Raw genomic sequence first — 16373 nt, 5'->3', positions numbered from 1 at the left:
GATTTGGGTCCCCAGGTAGGAGATGGAATGTTTCTGCCAGTTAAAGGAGAAGGAGTTCTGCAGTGCTTGGAGCTCCATTAAGGAAGTGTGGAGTGGGAGTGCCTCTGTTTTTGTGGGGTTAATCCTAAATCCCGACAATGCCCCATAATCCCTCAGCTCCCTCCAAAGATTGGGGAGAGAAATGAAGGGTTGGGAGAGAGTCAAAAGAATGTCATCCGCATATAATGAAAGCTTGTACACTCTCCCCCGCACGTGTATCCCATGTATACTAGAGTTGGAACGAATGCTAACTGCTAAAGGCTCAATACACAAGGCGAAAAGCAGGGGTGACAAAGGGCACCCCTGCCTCGTTCCATTTTTGATGGGAAAAGTAGTAGAAGAGGCATGAGGGAGCTTGACTGAGGCCGATGGGGCCGAATATAAAGCCTCAATTACCTTGACAAAGGGGCCTGTAAAACCCATTTTATTTAAAGTAGCTAGCATAAAAGGCCAACTGAGGCGGTCAAATGCCTTTTCAGCATCCAAGCTGAGTATCAGGGATGGAACTTTCCTTTTATTAATGATGTCAATGATGTTGATAACTCGCCTGGTATTATCAGCTGCCTGTCTGTATGGGATAAAGCCTGTTTGATCTCCATGTATAAGGGAGGGGAGAAATTTAGACAGCCTGGAGGCCAGGATTCTTGTAAAAATGTTTAAATCAGAATTTAACAGGGCTATAGGTCTGTAGCTCGAGCAATCCAGCGGATCTTTGCCCGGTTTCGGTATTACCGTGATGTGGGAGGTTAGCATAGAGGGGGGGATCGGCTTGCCTTGCAGAAAGTCATTAAAAAGACTCAGCAGGTGGGGGGAAAGCTCTGATAAAAACGTCTTGTAATAAAGATAGGGAAAGCCGTCTGGGCCAGGGGCCTTGGAGGAAGGCAATTGGGCAATAGTCTTTGCCACCTCCTCCTCTGTAATAGGGCTATTTAGGTGCTCTAGAATATCTGAATTAACCCTGGGTAGGGTCATCTGTGCCAGATAAGAATCTATGGTCGGTCGTAACGTACCGCCTAAGGGAGCTTGGTCATTGTGAACCGATTGATATAATTTAGAATAATAGGCCTCAAAACAGGTGGCAATGTGGGAGGGGTCGTACCGTACCCTCCCCTTCGCGTCCCTAATCGCCTCAGGTGAGGCACAAGTTCGCATATCCCTCAATTTCCGGGCCAGCAGGTAATACGCCTTGTTACCCTTATAGTAATACTGTTGGCGGACACGCTGCATCCACCAGCTAACCTTCCGCAGTTCCAAGGCCCTCAGCTTAGACCTGAGGGTGGTTAACTCCCTCAGGAGGCACAGGGATGGTTTTGCCTCATATTTTTTCTCTACAGATTTTATTTCTTGAGTCACTATTGTCCGTTGTAAGTTGGAGTCTTTCTTAAGGCGAGATCCCAGAGCAATACAATGTCCCCTGAGTACTGTTTTGTGGGCCTCCCATAGTGTGGAGGTGTGAGCCACTGTGCCCAAATTTTCATTAAAGAAGGAGTTTAGTGATGCGGAAAGTGGCTGCTCCCATTTTAATCAACTCACCCCTAATATAAGCTTTATGAGCCTCCCAGTTTATGGCTGGAGATGTGTCACTCGCTACATTAATCTGAAAATAGCTACTCAAAAAAGATTCTATTTCTCCCTTTGCCATGGTATCAGAAATAAAGCTCTCGTTAAATCTCCACCGAAACCCGGGTTGTGGTCTGCTAAAGCCTGTCAGGTATAAAGCCAGGGGGTCATGATCCGACCAAGAAGTCGACAAAATTCGGGCCCCAAGTAAGTTGGGGAGCATATGGGACTGGATAAAGCCATGATCTATACGGGAGTACTGATCATGGGCCGCAGAAAAATATGTGTAGTCTCTAACCGATGGGTTCATCTCCCTCCAGCCATCTACTAAATCATATTTTCTCAGCAAAAGTGAGAGGCCGTGGCCTTTTTTTGGAGGATCCCTATATCTGCCTGGTTTGGATTTATCTAGTATGTGATCCAAGGCCAAATTGGAATCCCCTAGCAGTATCAAGGAACCCCACACTTTAGGCCAAATCTCACCCAAAAGAGTGTAAAAAAACGCCACTTGACCCTCATTGGGCGCATAGTACGATACCACCGTGATCATATGCAGACCAACATATCCAATCCCTACTAAAAACCTACTGGATCCCTAAAGACCTCTAGAGGTGAGAAATTCAAACTCTTCCGAAAACACAGAAGAACTCCATATTTCTTTTTGTCAGAGGTAGCATTATAAAAAATCGGGTAATTTTTATTAAGGTATTTGGGAACCGAACTATTGGAAAAATGTGTTTCTTGTAAGGCCAAAATATCAACATTTAAAGAATTATAGTAGTGGAATGCTTTAGATCGTTTAACAGGAGAGTTAAGACTCTGAACATTATGGGATAACAACGTTAGCTTAGAATGAATTACCAGGGCCGCGGATGGATCAGTCATCATAGAAAAGCAGTATACGCGGAACCAAATAAGTACTTCCTCTGGGATCGGGAAAGAAAATTTGGGGACTACAGGACAACACCAAAGACAAACAAGACAAACACAAAACAGTCAATTAGCACATGAAACATGCAAATAGAACACCAAGGGAGTTCAGGCACCACCCCGGCCCCCGGGACAAACCTGGTCCCGGGGTCCGAGGGACAGCCCCAACCCCTGTGCCTCTAGAAGCTCCCAATAGGTCCATCTCGGCAGGAAAATTCCCTCCGGGCCAAGTCAAATAAATAGGGCCCGAACTGGATTCCCTGTAATTTGAGGGCATGTGTAACCCCCCAGATCCCAACTCCCCCCCAGAAGCAGACACTAAGGCATAGAGTACCCGCAACAAACCTAAGCAAAACTTTTAGCATCTTTATCTAGAGGTACAATATGCTTGAGAAAGGCTTGGCAGCCACTAAGTAAATATAACAACACAGCAGTAATTCCGAATAGGAAATTAAAAACATACGCAATAGTAGAACAAAAAATTAAAGAACATGCCAGTGTGAACTATAAATAACCAATCACCGTAACGCCCCCCTTTGGGGCCACAGCGGCAGTCATAAAATTAGGGATCAACTCAGGTGAACAATATAATCAGACTCCGCAGACAAAAATAAGGTTACGCAAGAACCAAGAATGGGAGGCAAAAGAAGTATCAGAACATGCACTGTCCCAAACCGGCCACAAGGGTAATATCCCCACAGGTCTACTGACATATGTGTAAGGACATAAAGTCAGAAAATAAAACAGCATCGCGTCCAACACAAATATTCAAGGTGTTTTCTGTGTCTGTTTCCCCGCTGCTTTGGCTTTATTCCACAGTGGGTACAGGGACGTGGAAGCCTCCTTGTCAGGGGTAGGCTGGACATCTGCTCTCTGGAGTAAGTCCAGATCTCGGAGGAGTTGTTCCCACTCGGCAAAAGAAGAGAAGGAAAAACTTTTCCCTGCAGTTGAAAAATCAATTTCAAGGGGAAGGCCCACCTATATTTAATCTTGTGGTCAATCAAGACTTGCAATAGTGGCTTAAGGGCTCTCCTACGTTGGATAGTGAATGGCGTTATATCTGAGAAAATTTGTATCGGATGACCTTCCATCTCAAACAAATCCAGGCCCCTGGTCAATTTTAAGAGTGCTTCCTTGGTAGTAAAGTAGTGAGGTTTGACAATCACATCCCTGGGCGGTCCATCTTGTTTGGGGGCCACCAGAGCTCTGTGTGCCCTATCAAGCAATAAATGTGACTGGCAAATCAGGTAGAAGATTGTGTAGGAAGCGCCCCACCGCCTCTGTAATATCTTTAACCGATTCAGGGAGGCCCCTGATCCTAAAGTTATTTCTGCGGGATCTATTTTCCATGTCATCAAGCTTAAGCTGCATGGCATCAATCTGATCGTGTAGGACCATTATCTCTTTGGAATTCTGATTAACACAAGACACCATTTCATCCACTTTTTTCTCAAACATATCAATTCTGGCACCCAAGGACTGTAAATCCTGTACTTCTGAGGTGATTGTCTCAGTGACTTTTGCCAACTCGGACTGCAAAAGACCAGCTAAATTTAAGTAAAGTCTGTTTTCTGCTTCCGGGAGTATGGATGGGGAGAACAAGCTGGGGGCTCCTGCATTAACACAGAAAATCTGGAGCCATGATCATAGTGCTGTATATTGTGGCTGGGAGACATAGAATCCTCTCCCTGCATGCCTGAGAAACTTTGTGCAGCAGGCGAGTGTCCTGGAGAGGGGGGTAGCTGAGAGAGCTGAGGGCTGGGGGACATCCTGCATGTTCTGGCTGGCATCTGGAGATCGTTGGGGAAGGTACCTCTCCCCTCCCCTGTCCCCCGGGTCCCGGCTCATACCTAAAGGAGAGCCGCTTTCTCTCCTCATCCCTGCTGGAGCCTCATCTCCACGTGTCTCCCGAGTGCCCGCCATCTTGAGGGCCAGACGGACTGGTTGAGACCGCGAAATGCGGTCTTTTGGCTTGTTGCCCGCTTTCCCCACCATCTTGGAGGTAAGCCAGAGAGGACTGGGACTGTACTCCACCCGCAGGGAACGTGGCTGCCGACCGATTCCGCTGTGGAGAGCCTGTAAGGAGTCCGGGGAGCGCCGAGCCGTCTAGCAGGTAACCGGCATGGACGGGCGGCGCATGCGCACTATATCACTCACTGTTGGACTTCAATCGGCCATGGCCTTTTTTTTGGCTTACCACATGAAATTAAAATAATTCAAACAAACTATTATTTTATTAACAAATCTTGTTAAAATATTACAGAAGAAAACCTAGTCACCACGGCTCAGGTTCTAAATTACCAACATTCACCAACAGCCGGCGTTGCAATCACGTAATGTCGGCACCACCCCCCACCAAAGCCAAATCAATTTAGTTAAAAATAAAAAATATCCAGTCCTACTTTAGAAAATCAGAACGATACAGGCCACACTCAACCCTCTAAATCCACATGTCTAAAGGAGAAACACTGAAACTTCCGAAAACACTTAGCAAGTTGCTGGTTCAAGCGTTTCCGAATCTGTTCGCAATTAAACAAAGTGCAGGACTCCAGTCAGAGTAAATGAGGCACCATTTTGGAAAATACAAACCGAAGCTCCTGAAAGAAAGTTTAAGGTTATAAATGTCATATTAAATAGCAAAGAAAATGTCAAGGGTTTTAGAATGCCCAGTATCATTACCCCCAAGATGAATAACTAAAATATGAGGTTACAGCCAAGCCTGGAACAAGGAATGGAAAACGTAACCAAAATCAGCCCAAAGCATCCCTCTCTATCTGAATCAGTGAAGTGAATGACGAAGGGGGTCAAATGGGTCAAATTCAGAGTTGTTTGTATAAACTCTCCGCAAAGCTCTTTTGTGTGCCCAGTAAATGAAAGGATGTCCAATTATCCAAACCACCAATTTAGATCCTAAAAGAGAAGGATTTTTTACACAAATTAGGCTGTACATACGCGTATGTTTTAAAACAGTCAGATTTCCATCCTCCAATCTGGCAAATGTAATGGACAAAAACCCCAATCTAGATACCTCGGTAGCAGCACCAATGCGAAAAGAGTGAGAAGATGTACCAAAATCACACAAGCCAGCCTTCATGACACACTTTTTCAAAACACAATAAAATGAAATTTGGTAAGCAGTGTGCCATTTACATGGACCAAGAAAGGACCAGTAGAAGCAGGTCTAAATAAAAGAAAAATGAGACAAGGAAAACAGGGCAAATAGAGTTGGGGATAGAAAAAATCCTAATAAACCTGCCCAAGCCCAACTAGTCAGTTTTACCTTTTCTCAGGAAAAGACTAGGTACCTCCCCAGATAATGTAACATCTTGGACCATAAGCCCATTGTCAGGATCCGTCCCACTAGGCAAAAGCTTGTCAGCCTTTCCCAATTTTTGCAAGATAGAGTAACAAGAGCCCTGTCATCAAGCATAAGCCCAACTTTATGCAACCCTTTCAGCACTTGCCGCACAGAAAAAAAAAGGACAGACAAAAAGAGCAATCATACAATTGCAGAAAAAAAGATGCCAGCCAAAACGTTATAATTGTGGAGGTAAAAATATTCTTGAGCGATCATACGCTCAAAAAAAGGTAAAACCATACCCAGAAACCGCATAAGGGGAGGCAAAACAACTGGTTGCAAAATTGGGTCCATAAATGCCAAGCCGTCAAATAATTTATAGGCGGCGCCAGGGATCTCGTTGCTCCTCTCTGATCGGCCTCAGCATTGAGTGTAAGCGATAGGCGGATCCGCCCTCCCTTCTCCTCAGTATTGACAACACCTGGTGGGGCGGAGCCTCCAATGCCGCCCTCCTGACCTGCGTCACTCTGCCTGGCTCTGAAACTTCCCCAGACGTCGGCAGCGTGCACGTGGAGCGGGTGAAGATGGAATACTGTCCTATTTATAGAGGCGGCGCCAGGGATCTCCCTGCTCCTCTGCACGCCAGCAGCAGCACGCACCTCAGGCAGGACTGCATTCATACCCTCCAGCAACCTCAGGTCAGTACTTTATCACTGCCACAAACTTGCCATTTGGATTTTTTTACATATGTTATAATGAGCAATTGTATATTTTAGACTTTCCCACTGTTACTGTGGTGACTCTACACTGTCCATGTGTACCCTTTCTCAAACAACACTGCTTATCTGGCCTCAAAGGTTGGAAACCTCTTCATATATACTACATCTACTGAATCAAGTTGCATATCAATCCCATGTAAGTTATTTGTTTAACCCATTGCTGTGCATATAATAATCTCTTACTTTGAACCTCCATATTTCTATTAAGGTTACACTACATATCACTATTGAATAGCCTTTTTAAAAAAATAATTGTAAGGAATATTCCCTCTCTCAAATTCCCTTTATTAACCTCTAAAGTTGTAATCTATCTAACCACAAAAGTATTATATATTTTTGGATTCAGATTTCCCTAAGAATACTAACATGAATGTTTCTGTATATGTTTATAGATTTTGAGGCTATAACTGCATATATGTAAAGGACAAGATGACATGGCACATAGAATCTATTTTGACTTTAAACCACCACCCAACCTCCTACCCGCTAAAATCATTTATAGCTGTTAAACCAAACCCCATAGATGATCCGGGCACCGCATTCCAGCTGTCTCCAGCAATAGTACATGCAACCTGTCTAACTGAAAGCGTGATAATGCATCAGCCACATCATTACATACACCAGGAACATAGGAAGCTTTCACCCAAACATTTAACTTTAAACACTGCAACACTAAATACTTAAATAGTTTGATAACTGTAGGCAACATAGAAACTAAACAATTCAAAGCATATAAAACACCCATATTATCAGTCCTAAACACAATTCTATGATTCAAAAAGTGCATACCCCAAACCTCAATGGCTACCACTATGGGAAGAGCTCTAGAAGCAAAGTTTCCAGTTAATCCACGAGCCACCCAATCTGGATGCCAGGGACCAGCACACTAATGCAATCCCCACACAGCAGCCCTGGCACCAGCACCGTCAGTTGACAAACAAAAATTCATATCTGAAATAAATTAATCCTGCCACTAGGATCACCCATTAAAATTAGTCAAAAAGAAAAACCACACTAGCAAGTCCTCTTTTAAATCCGCTGACAGACACAAGCATTGGGCGAAAGCAGGCCAGAAATTACGTTAAAAAATCTTCTAGAGAAGCTACTGCCCATAATCATAATCCTTGTAACGAGCGCCAACAAGCCCAGGTATGCCTGCATAAATTTTAACATAGTCCTCTTACGATGGAGTAAATATTTTTAATGTGGGATTTAAGTTTGTCAACCTTAGCTGCTGGTTATCTAAATTCCAAAAAATCCAAGCATGTGGTAGGAGGCCAAGGGGACCCTAAGGAAAGAGTAAAAAAGAAAAAGTAATAAAAAGATGCATTCATTCAGAATTAGAAGCGGAATTGCACTTGAACTGAACCAACCACTCTAAAAAGGAGGAAAAAAATGTGAAATAATTACATGACAAAGAATGACCAATAGGTAGGGACCTATAAAAAAAAAAAAAGTAGCCATTAAAACCCAAGGGAAGAGAATGCTACCGGGTGAAATGGCAAAAGTCGAAAAGCTGATTTAATATCAGCTTTCGCCAAAAGAGCTCCCCTCCCCAAAGTCACAGACACCAAATCAGGAAAAATGTAAGCAAAGTCATAAAGCAGAATGTCTGCCATCTGGTGGTTTGGGTAAATTAGCAGCCATGGGAAAGGATCTAGAAGCCTCACAGGAGTGAGGCCCTTTAAGAAAATGCTTACGACCTGACTGTTGATTGATCATTTTCTTAACCACCTGGCCGTTAAGCCCGAGCATGCTCGGGGTAAAAACTTTTGCAATTTTCGTTAACCCCGAGTTTTTCTCACCAGGTGGGTAAATGTAAACAAATGTTATATTGCAATCCGATTGTCATACAATATATGACAATCGGATTACAACTGAAAGGAAATACTCACCCAGTGTCCGCAGCTCCTCTTGCTGGCATCTGCAGTGAGATGTATAGCACAATGCAGAAATCCTGCATTGTGCTGTGCATCTCTCCGGAGATGCCAGCAGCTTCCAGCGTGTGCCTGTGTCTCTTGTCTGTGTGAGGCACGCAGGGAAATCTCCCCACACATCACCCCGGAGGATGAGTCATCTTCCGGGTGATGTGATTGGTGATGTATGGGGGTGTGTCAGGGAGGGAAATTTAAAAGCAGAGTACAATGTAATCTGCTTTTAAATGGTTTTTACAGTACAAAAACACCGCACAACATGAAATAAAAATAAAAGTACATTTTTAATTTTATTTTTAGATTACATTGTTGTCTATTATTTCATTATTGTTTTAAATTATTATTTATATTTATGTATTATATTATAATTTATGATTTTAATATAATAAATAAATATAATTATCATACCCGGGAGTTAACCCTAAGAATTACAAGCCCACAATATAAACAAAAATTTCTATGCAAAAAAAAATAGGATAGGATTTTATTAAAAGTACATTTTTTTTTTTACATGATTGTGTGTTTCAAACTTTTTTTTATATTCATGATATCTACTAGACCCTTGTTCGGACATATTTCTGTAACTTACAGGTCTAAAATGTAAAAAAAAAAATTTCATGAAAAACAGTATAACGCTTTTGGTACAGAAATCTAGACATCAGTGTAACGCCCAGAGGTTAAAGCATTTAGCTACTGGGTGCTGGCCTGCACAGAACACATACTTGTGCTTATACTTACATGTGGCCATAAACTTGCAAACACCCTTGTTAAAGGCAAAAAACACACCTCTCTTAGGGAAAGTAGCACTAGGCCCAGTTTGCTGTCTAAAAGCAGCTGGTTTTTGAGGGAGCAGCAAGTCCAACCACGAACCCACATCTTTAACCCCCCCCCCCCATTTCATATTAGGGTAAACAGATGACTTCTGATGAATTGCTTCATCAGAATTAAACCAAGATAGCCCAGAATTTTTTTTTTTAATTTTCTAATATAATATCAGCATAATGAAACATACTACCACCTTTCTTTGAAACATTTCCACCATGATACTAGCATATATACAGAATGCCTGAAGCCAGTGGTTAAACGACTTGATCACATGGCGACGCCTATCATCATTAGCAGCTTCATCGCCATCCTTCCTGCTTCCTTCAAATATTGTACTGGCACTCCTCCTGACAGCACACACGGGTCAACCCCCCCAGGACAACCTTAACCAAGATAAACATTCCCTACCTCTTTGCCTCCCTGTTCTTTTTGTGTTCTTGCTCCAGGACCATTGTATGTCGCAAAAATGGCTGCATTTTCCTGTCCTGTGCAGTTGAGTAGAAATTCAAAGATGGAGATGGGGGATTCAAATGCATCATCAGATGTTCCCCCTGGACTTCAGTGAGTACTATTATTTTTTATCTTTTTGCTCCTTTTTAGAGCTTAATGATTTATAAGGAAAGATAAGGTATATTTTATTCCGCATGAAAGAAAAAAAAAAAAAAAAAACAGTATAGTCAAATCTTTTTTTGTTTTTTTTCCTAGATTTAGCTCTGGATGCCTCCCTGTCTGCCTCTGAAGCAGGATTTTGGCTAAGGTAGTAAAACACCTTTTTTTTTTTTAAAAAAAAAGTTTTTTTGATGCTATATATATGTATGTATATATATATATATATATATATAACTTCATTATTGGGATAAAAGCCCTGGGAGGAAACATTTCAAAAAGACAAGCCATTTTGCGTTACTCTAAATGAGGACACGGTACACGGGCAAGCTCCCCACAGAATATGACCAGTAGGGAAAGGTCATCTTCCTATTACAGAAGCCATTCATTGGAACGTCTATAGGAGCGAATCATGTTGGGCATGTGGTGCAAGAGCCAAACAGTTCTGAAGGTGGCTCTACCTGGGGGCTGGAGGTCGGTGTCTGACTTTTGAAATTTGTGAAAGTATGGAAAGACTAGGTGGTGTCAGTTGTATCAAAAGGATACCAAATAGAATTCTCACAAGGTCCCCCACAATCACGTTTCATAAGAACATTCAAAAAAGAAAGTTCTTTTTCCTTATGTCCAAGAATTTACCAGATTACAAGCAGTCCCTGTACAAGAGCAGGGGACAGGATTTTACTCCAGACTGTTTTTGCTTCAAAAGGCTTCAGAAGGTTTTCAGGAACTAAGATCATTTCAAAAAGAATCATTGCAAACAATCCTGGCAGTCCTCCATCCAGGCAATTGGATGAATTCTATCGATCTGAAGAACGCCTATCTACATGTTCAAATTGTTAAACAAGATCAAAGATACTTACGGATCATTATCCGAGGCCAACATTTCCAGTTCACTTGTCTGCCCTTCGGCCTAGCGACGGCCCCAAGTACCTTCTCCAAGGTTTTTGTGTCACTGGTGGGCTTCTTAAGCCTGTATCATTATGTGATGTGCTTGTATACCCACAAGTTCAAAGAATCCGCTCAAGAGAGGCAAAGAACGAGTATTGATGAGTAAGATTTCGGCTCCCTTTGGCTGGTTCCTACTCAAGCAATGGAGTACTGTATATACCCGAGTATAAGCCAAATTTTTCAGCACCCAAAGTGTGCTGAAAATGTCACCCTCGGCTTTTACTCCAGTCAGGTGCATGGGTCCCTCCAGAAAAGCACCCTCTGCCAGCCGATTCCCGCTCATGCTGATCCGGCCTAATCCCAAACGGCAGGGGACGGCAACCTGCGGCTTTTGAGCTTCCTTGTTGTCCTTGTTGAGTCCCTGACTGATAGGAGTCCCGTGTCCCATGTGTTCCCAGGTGCTTACACATGGGACACGGAACTAGATGCAAAAGCAGTAACAGAGAGCCAAGAAAAAAGAGTTTAAAGTTTAAAAGTAAGTTATAACAACTACTGATGCATAATTTATCAGATGATTAATATATTATTAGTAACTAATCATATATTAATGATTAGTTACTAATCATATATTAATCATCTGATAAATTATTATTACTACACAGTATTTATATAGCGCCATCATATTATGCAGTGCTGTACAAAGTCAATAGTCATGTCACTAACTGTCCCTCAAAGGGGCTCATAATTAAGTACTTCTCTGATGTAAGAATAAAGCCCAGTGTGAAGTTCAGCTGAGCTATTTTACAACCTGACATTCACATTATTGTAATCTAGATTATGTACATTACAAAAAGTGTTTTCATTTTATTTCAGCTATAATGTGTTTAACAATTCAGTTTAACATTCATTTGAGTGTAAACAAGTATAATGATATAGGTGTAGGTGAGTGCTGTGGCCTGATGTGTGTCCTGTCTGCACTCTCCATATATGCTCCCATCCAGGGCTAAACTTTAACATCATTTTGCGCACCACCTAATACTAGGAAGTTAGCTCTGTCTTCAGCAGAAGATCAGCAAACAAAGATAAAAGCAGCAGCGTCTCCTCAACTTCCTCTGTCTGCTAAAAGAGCTTAGAAGAACGTGGAGAAACAGCTTTTTGGATTCAACTGTAAGTGTCCATGTTTATTTTAAAACTGCATGGCTGCTTGTGTGTAATATGATGGAAGGTGTATGTTTCTGGATAAAACTGCAGGGCTATGTGTATGTTTGTGTGTATGATGCAGGAATGTAGGAATACTTGTGTATAGTGCATATTGTGTGTATGTTTCTGAGTAAAATGTAGGGCTCTGTGTTGTGTCTAGTATATATGTTTGTGCATGTTTTTAAGTATAGGACAAATTATGTTTATTTGTGTATAGTGCCGTGTTGTACGTATGTTTGCAATAATGCAGCACTATGTGTGTGTTTTTTTGTATTTAAATCAAAGAATATAGTATAACAAATTTTATATTTATATTTTAGTGAAAGTCAACAAACACGATAAAGTCGGCTGTTTATGAGCCCTTTACATTATCAAGTGGAAAACATTTTGTGTGCCAATGTATTCTTGAAGATGATGATGAAAAACAATGTGATGCAAAAAGTAGCAGTTTCAATGGGTCCAACAAAAATGCACCTACAAGAGCATCAAATTTGAAAAGACACTTGCAGTGTTTTTATCCTAAAGTGTTAGAAGTTGTGAATGAGAAAGTTATCAATGAAAATATTCCATCTACTTCTAGGATAAAAAATGTTCAGAAATCTACTGGAGACCAAACATAACTTAAGACCAAACATAAGATTCTTTATATCTGACAAAGATACCATAACAATGACATGAGAAAAATTCAAAAACCACATTATTGAAATGGTAGTAAAGAATAGTATACCACTATCCTTTTTTTCACAGCCAGCCTTTTTAGGCCTAAATGGAGAAATGGCTAAAAAATGTGGTGTTTCTCTGGAAAGAGAAAGTATAAGGAAACTTATAATTGAAGAGGCCAAATGTAAAAAAGCAGAACTACGAAAAGGTCTGAAGGGACATTTTGTCTTAATAAAAATGGATGCATGCACACGTCTCAGAGTCTATTATTTTGTTAGATTTGTTGATGAAAAAAATAAAACAATAACGCAAACCTTGGGAGTAAAGGACACCCAGGCACATCACACCAGTGACTATCTTCAGAAATTAGTGGGGGATGTTCTAGAAGATTTTGAAATTAAAAAGGAACAGATTCTATGTATTGTGACAAATAATTCTTCTAATAGGTTGAGCACAATTGAGAAAAATAAAGTAGATGAAGAAAGTGACAGACAGATATTAAAGGAAGACAGTTCTGCAAGTATTGGAGAAAGTGAAAGCGAAGAGAATAGTGACATTTTGGATAACATTGTTGAAGGAGCATTTAAGCGTACTACTAATCCACATTTGCCAGTAGACACAAGTAAAAGCACTGGAAAATCTACTTTCTAACCCCTTTACTGTAACCAAAAGTTTAGAATCTGAATATTTAACACCTGGTAAATTTTTCTTGAAATGGAAGAGTTTGATATATTGCCTGAACAAAAGTAGAGGGTTAATAGCTGATGGCATTATACATTCAATGAAGAAAAAAGAGAATCTCTTACTGGATAATCAAATCTTATTAGCTGCTATTTATGTTGATCCAATGAGCTGAATTATGTTAAACGATGCCCAGACTGATACTGCAAAAAAGGCCCTATATGATGTAGCAGTTTGCATGAAGGGATTACTACCTGAAACAGCACCACTGGATGAAGCTATAAGCACTGGTAAATTAGGATCATCCTCTTCATATAAAGAATTAGACTTTGATTCCTACTTGGACTAAATGGAACGTTCAACAGTAAAGCGATGTTGCATATGCGTGAAAGATAAACGACCAGAAAATGTCCAAATAAAGAGATTCCAGCAGGAGTTTTTTAAAGAATTAAAAGAAGTAGAAAAGTATGATCGCTCATCGAAACTGACTGTAAAAGAAACCATCCTTGTTTATCCTGAGATTATTAGTGATGTGGCTGGACCCGTAACAGCAATGCCACCCACCCAAGTCAGTGTTGAAAGACTATTTTCAGCTCTAGGAATGTCAGATTTAAGAGCTTCTATGAAAGAGGATCTGGCAGAAACGATTCTTTTTGTTTTTTAGAACAACACTACTTTGAGTTAGTTTTGGATTGCATTTAACTGCTATTCTACTCTACAACTATATTCTAAGTTTAATATATAAACTGTTTTAGGTTTTCCAGCTTTTGATTTTGTTCATGTAGTTAAGCTTTGTTTTTGTTTTAAAACTACCAAAGAATGTGGTTCATATTTTTAAACTGGTAAAGTTCCTGTTCCTGATTCTTATGCATGCTATGCTTTTACTTTATAGCCACTTGATAAAAACAATACATAAAACCTTATTGTTTTCATTTTTTTGTCTTTTGTTCAAACTGTCACAGTAGAGCGTCAACTTCCTAGCCAGTAGTTCTGTGGGTAAATGGTATGTATGTTGCCTTCCTTACAGGGTTTCTCATTTTATTCTCACACGTTTGCATTCAAACTTCACACTTTTGCATTTAAAGTTCATACTTTTGCAACTAAACAAAAAATTAAACCCCCTAATTATTCATAAATCAATAAATTTATTATAAAATAATTAAATATAACACAATATTTTTACCATAAAAGTTTTTCTCAAGAAACATTAAATAAAAAAATGTAATAATTAAATAAACGATTTATTAAATCATGAATCATTTTTCCTCTTAGGTATTTAGACAAAAAAGCTAAACATTTTTGTATAAGAATACCTATAGTTAAAAATACTCTTGTAATGCTTTCTAATAAAGCACTTGAATCAATTAGCCTATTTCTTCTTACTACTTCTTTCCATTTAGAGAACATGTTCTCAACAGGATTAAGTTAAAATAAGAGGTGTCCCTTGCTTTCAAGCAAGCTCTTTACCTGGCTAGTTTTATGAAAGGGGACATATCCATAATTAGGATGGCATGCTGAACACTCTTTCCACTAAAAACATTCAAAACCTCACAAAATTGAGGAATGCTTCTTGGTTAAGTGCTCATGCTTGTGACTTAAAGTGGAGGGTCCCATTTTTATTCCTCACACAACAAATTGAATAATTTCTGGAAAGCACTCCAGCCACAACATGCACCACCCTTTTCTCAATAGGAGATCTTCCCCTTTTGGTTCTCATTGAGATGTTAAAACCTACTTCATCAAGAAGGTAGATGTTTTTTCCATCTTCCTTAGCCATGAGATCAAGGATTTTGTTAGTAAATTTTCCACTCTACCAGAAGACTCATAGGTCTTAATAATTTTGGTTATGGTTGTACGATTACAACCCAAATCCATTGCTATCTGGAAGGCATCACTTCCATTCAGATAACTGTCTACCACTCTGACGTTCTGCATTACCCTATTCTCTGGCCATAAGGGTAAGTGCAATACAAAATATAAAGTGAATAAGTTTGAAGATAAAAAGATGAATAATATTGTTATCCTAAAACTTAGTACAAATCCCCGAAATAAAGATATTTAATTTTAAAATTATATAAAGTACAAAACATAATTGACAAATCAACAATTTAATTTCATATATTTTTTTTTTAATGTTTCTTGAGAACAACTTTTATGGTAAAAATATTGTGCTATATTTAATTTTATAATAAATGTATCGATTTATGAATAATTGGCCGGTATAAGATTTTATGTGAACTTTGGTTGCAAAAGTGTGAAGATAAAATGGGAAACCCTGTAAATACAGAGGAGTCAGGGTACCAGAAACTGAGGAGTCAAAGGATTTATCTACTGACTCCACAGCCATGGTCTCAGATGAGGGTAGAGACTTTGACTGTACATTTTTTGTAAACACAAAGAAAGTTAATTTCTCTTGCCTTGCCAGAACTATGCGTACATAAGAAAGACAGCAACAACAAGTAGTGTTTGGTATCTTCAACATAAACTGCATGCAGGTGTGACATTGTTTAATGTTTCTTGTGATTAGTAAGACAAGGAGGTCCACCAAATCTAGCAGATTAAAAGAGGCTGTGAGGAAAATTTTACTTGGGGCACCACAGTTTTGACTCAAAAACAGCCGGGTGGTTACAGAAAAGTGCCAGGTGGTGCACCCGGCTTAAAGGGGCTGGGAGGACACTCCTTTAAGAAAATGTTGGAAAGTATTTTGGTTCATTGCTCAGAAGAGCCAATCAGATGATAGCATTGCATTTACAATTTTTAGTAGAAAAGCTACAAATGCTGAGGTTACAGGAACAACCCCATTCCATCTGTATTCCATCTGCATATTTATCTGTTTCCTTGTAGTTCAAGCCACAGAAATATGTATATAAAAATGCAAGTAACTCAGGATGTATTTTCTGAGATTCTTGCTTGGGTCTGCATGTTTGCATGCAATCTTCTGGCTTCTGTGGCTGCTTGAATGTTCCCAGAGTG

The 16373-nt window shown here is 40.1% G+C and overlaps 2 long non-coding RNA genes across 4 annotated transcripts in view; one reads left to right on the top strand and one right to left on the bottom strand.

Moving 5' to 3' along the window:
* Nucleotides 1–16373, bottom strand: part of LOC140326464 (uncharacterized) — a 48555-nt gene that overhangs the window by 14877 nt on the left and 17305 nt on the right. The gene's annotated exons all lie outside the window — the stretch shown is intronic.
* LOC140326465 (uncharacterized) lies at nt 6312–14478 on the top strand. 3 transcript variants are annotated; one of them, XR_011919878.1, is made up of 4 exons: nt 6312–6742; nt 9812–9926; nt 10071–10122; nt 11861–14478. It is a non-coding gene; the product is annotated as an uncharacterized lncRNA (long non-coding RNA). The 3 variants fall into 3 exon arrangements; XR_011919879.1 differs by lacking the exon at nt 6312–6742 and having other exon boundaries at nt 6766–9926; nt 11861–12026; nt 12380–14478; XR_011919877.1 differs by lacking the exon at nt 6312–6742 and having other exon boundaries at nt 6766–9926.

Source organism: Pyxicephalus adspersus, chromosome 3 (genome assembly GCF_032062135.1).
Source record: "Pyxicephalus adspersus chromosome 3, UCB_Pads_2.0, whole genome shotgun sequence".
In the NCBI taxonomy this organism is placed as follows: Eukaryota; Metazoa; Chordata; class Amphibia; order Anura; family Pyxicephalidae; genus Pyxicephalus; species Pyxicephalus adspersus.
Note: the sequence above shows the minus strand (reverse complement) of the source record. Positions and strands in the feature narration are given on the sequence as shown.